At 47.6% G+C, this 4,111-nt stretch overlaps 1 protein-coding gene across 1 annotated transcript in view; it reads left to right on the top strand.

The window, feature by feature from the left end:
• The first annotated feature begins 6 nt into the window (after positions 1-6).
• The window catches only part of LOC109524010 (transcription factor 7-like), a 22,120-nt gene continuing 18,015 nt past the window's right edge, over positions 7-4,111 (top strand). Inside the window, exon 1 of the mRNA XM_019883577.1 lies at positions 7-29. The gene's annotated coding sequence lies outside the window, so the exon portion shown is untranslated. The remainder of the gene's footprint in view (positions 30-4,111) is intronic.

Genomic DNA, 4,111 nt, shown 5'->3' with positions numbered 1-4,111 from the left:
GCCGCCTCATCCAACTCCTCCGGAGCACTGTAAGTCCTACTTAATCGACAAGCAGCGATTGACACCCCTTCGAAAAGTTGAATGTCGTAGTTGAACTACAATTTTGCAAACAGGGAAACCAAAGAGTTTTTAGGGTTATTTGAGGCGCTATCTAGTGGCACCCATCGACAAGCAGCGATTGACACCCCTTCGAAAAGTTCAATGTCGTAGTTGAACTATAATTTCGCAAACAGGGAAACCAAAGAGTTTTTAGTAGTTCAAGCTGTCGCCCAAGTGTGCTTTCTGCTGTCTCGCACTTTTCCACGTGCAAGGAGCTTCAAGCGCTTCGCGCTTACAGTACCTTGCTCAAGGACACTTCGACGTGGTCAGAAGGGCCGGGAATCGAACCCGCAACCCCGGGGTCGTCTTATCAAGTCGATTCCATTGTAGAAATGTGGGAGTGAACACAGCTTCGACAACACGGCATTAAGTTCATTAAGTTAGATGGGCTGAGGCGCTATCTAGTGGCACCTCATGGCAAAGGTCAAGGTAAGAAATCGTGGGAAAAAAAGTGTGAAATGTGCAATCTCACCGCTGTCTGCTATCAACTGAAATGGACATAAACGTACCCTCGGACTCGCATTGCAAACGTCACATGACCAACCCAAAAAAGAGGCGTGCCCGTCTTGCAATGCGGGTTTGAGGGCGCTTTGATGGAGGGCTGCGCCATCGGTCAATATGAATGGAAATCGAAGTATTCTGGAAGACTGACACGGCACAAATGATCATGTATTTTGGACTGTAGGGATTCACGTCGTTACGTGTGACGTCATCCTGAATAGGTCTGAGCTGTGCAATGTTAGATGTGAGCTAAACGTTATTCCGTTCCACTCCACGGTGCATGAAAAGTTGCTGTCCTTATACCTGCGTCGTCATACCTACCTACCGGGGAACAACGGTAGAAGACAGAGCACAAGTGAATTCTCCTTTCAAAGTTCATGGCAAAGGTCAAGGTAAGAAATCGTGGGAAAAAAAGTGTGAAATGTGCAATCTCACCGCCCTCTGCTATCAACTGAAATGGACATAAACGTGCCCTCGGACTCGCATTGCAAACGTCACATGACCAACCGAGAAAAGAGGCGTGCCCGTCTTGCAATGCGGGTTTGAGGGCGCTTTGATGGAGGGCTGCGCCATCGATCAATATGAATGGAAATCGAAATATTCTGGAAGACTGGCACGGCACAAATGATCATGTATTTTGAACTGTAGGGATTCACGTCGTTACGTGTGACGTCATCCTGAATAGGTCTGTGTTGTGCAATGTTAGATGTGAGCTAAACGTTATTCCGTTCCACTCCACGGTGCATGAAAAGTTGCTGTCCTTATACCTGCGTCGTCATACCTACCTACCGGGGAACAACGGTAGAAGACAGAGCACAAGTGAATTCTCCTTTCTATTTCTGTTGTTTGATCCCCCTTAGAGGACACTTGGCAGGCCTCAAACCCGGACGTGACAAGCGATGTGACACACGCAATCAAGCAGGAGAGTCATCACAGGGGGACCAAACACCAAAAGCAGCTTCGAGTGATGCTGGAGTTGATGCTTTAAGCGGACATCTTCTGGGGTCCTTTATTCCGTTTCTTCAAGATTCAATAAAATTTGGAAAAACACATTTGAAGTGTTTGCGTTGGAAGGAAACGAATTAGAAAGGCATTGTCAAGAAAGTGCAACTCGATTTGCTGTTTCGTCATTGACGAAGAAAAATAATTCCCCGGGATTGCGAGTGAATGATGTTTAGAACATCGGAACCCTCATTTCAGCGCGAAAATCCATCGACGCAAACATCCTATCTGTCCACTAAGGGGCGCTTTTGTCACATTTTCGACGCATGTGTGCAGTTTCCCCACCAAGGCGAACGGGGGCGGTATAGGCAAAACTGATGTCACGTACGCGAAGAAAGGTACTCGCTGCTGTGATTGGTTGGAAACTTATTGAAAGTCGTTTCAAATTAAATGGTAGTTATTTCAGCAAGCCCAAAGCCACTGCCGTCTTTTTCTTTTGTGGATGTTCTCAGGCTGTACGCATACTTGACGAGTCAGCGAGTCGAAGATCAACTGTGTTGGGTACGTAGTTTTCTGACAACGGACGTCCCAAAGACATCTTTTAACGGTTGTCACAATTGGGACAACAAACGTTGCCGCTTGTTATCTTTTGATACACGTACATCTTCATTTGTGAGTGTGTGTGGGCGTGATACATCCGACATCTAAAAATAACATGGAAAAAATATTTTTCGAAACTCATTTCATAATGTGAAACCCATGTCATTCCATTCAGAATGAAATATCCCTATTTCAAGCCTCTAGTATTAGCCAATGTATGATTATGGCTCTCAGACACGGTTAAGAGAAATCAAAAATTCAATGCCTCAGAAAATAGAAATGCATGTCTCAACTCAACTGTATTTATAGAGCACTTTCAAACAGCCGTCGCTGCATACAAAGTGCTGTACATGGAGCGTCTCGTGCACTATTCCATAATCTAGCCAACACTCGCAAAAGTTTGCTTGGGCTTGAGTTGTCACTGTGGGGATGTCCGCAGGAATAACTTGACTGTTATCACCAACATTTGACTGGATTCAGCACCGGTGTCAAGTCCGGTCCTCGGCGGCCGGTGTCCTGCAGGTTTTCCATGGCTGCCTGCTGCAACACACCTGATTGAAATGCTCAGGATCATTATCAGGCTCCGATAGGGCTTGCTGATGAAGTGGAAATGAAGAAAAGCTATGGCATCCGTCAAAGCGAATAAAAATTGACTTTGTATAGGCTCTGGAAAATATTCTCTGCGACGCTGAATGTTGAGTATTCATCATCTGTAAGCAACGTGCAAGAAAAAAAGCTTCTGCGTCTGCCAAATTATTCTATGGAATTGGGTTTCACGTTCAGAAATGAGTAAGAAACCCGCCCCCCCCCAGCTTTTTCATGACAATTTTATTTTTTAAGCGCTATCTGTCGTAATTGTGGCATACCAAATGAAATGAAACGCTGTGCTTTTCATCTGCAGGCTGCAGATATTTGAGAAAGTATCTGCCCGTCGATCAGGCCCAATTGAAGTCTAATAACATCGTCTTTGCCGACGGCAAGACGTCGACGATGGCTGATCTGACGACAGGGTGTTCCTCATCTGTTGTGGAAAGTCCAGAAGCGGATGAAACGACAGAAAACATTCCCCCAGGAGTAACGCCACCAGCTAAGAGGCACTATTTGGATGAGCGTGACTTCCCAGATCTCAGTCTCCTTGAAGTCACAGAAAATGACAACACGCATCATCGCACAATGGAGGAGATCTCGCTACTGAAAAACCTGCCGGCAACGCCTCTGATTGCAAGGACATCGTTCAGAAAGCCTGGTACGATGGTGGAAATCATGAACAGCAACTCTAAATTGGCTTCCTTCCAGACGCCAAGGACGGAGGGAAAAGCGAACGGCAGCCAAGCACGCAAACCGGAGACAAATGCTTCCATCTTCTGGTTGTACAATGAGAGCTTACCGGACTGTACCGATTACTCATTTGATTCCTTCATGGAGCAGAGTGTAAACTTCACTGTCAACGTATCTCCTTCCGACATGCAATTGCTTTGCAGCGGTGCACCGAAGGCGAGCGTTGAGTCGAATTTAGCAAGGGCGGCAACCCTTGATGAATCGTCCAAGCCTTCCCCCTTAGCCGCATCGCAGCTCAGCTTCACGCAAAGCAACGAATGCGATGCGTCAACATCCCAGGATAAAGATCCCTCCCTGGGGAGAGGACCTGCGGAACAGGACGGCCTGCCCTCTGGCAACACAGCTGAGTGTACGACCGGCGCGATGGGAGATGCCAGCACAATTTCTCACTCGCCGGACCACGGCCACCACGACACCTTCGAGGTTTGCGTCAAAGGTGTCGTGGAGACTCCTCCCTCTCAGGCGAATGGAGCTCTGTCAGAAAGCAACGCCAGCGACATTCGGCACAACACCTTGGAGGCGAAACCTCCCTGTTGGGCCGGCGGAACGATAACGTTGTCAGACAGCAGTTCCGCCGACCGCCACCACGAGACCTTTGATGCCAAGCTTCCGTCTGCATCAAGTGGAACCG

This window comes from Hippocampus comes, unplaced genomic scaffold (assembly GCF_001891065.2).
Source record: "Hippocampus comes isolate QL1 unplaced genomic scaffold, H_comes_QL1_v1.1 scaffold367, whole genome shotgun sequence".
Classification (NCBI taxonomy): Eukaryota; Metazoa; Chordata; class Actinopteri; order Syngnathiformes; family Syngnathidae; genus Hippocampus; species Hippocampus comes.
The sequence above is the reverse complement of the archived record's forward strand: the minus strand, read 5'-3'. Positions and strand labels throughout refer to the sequence as shown.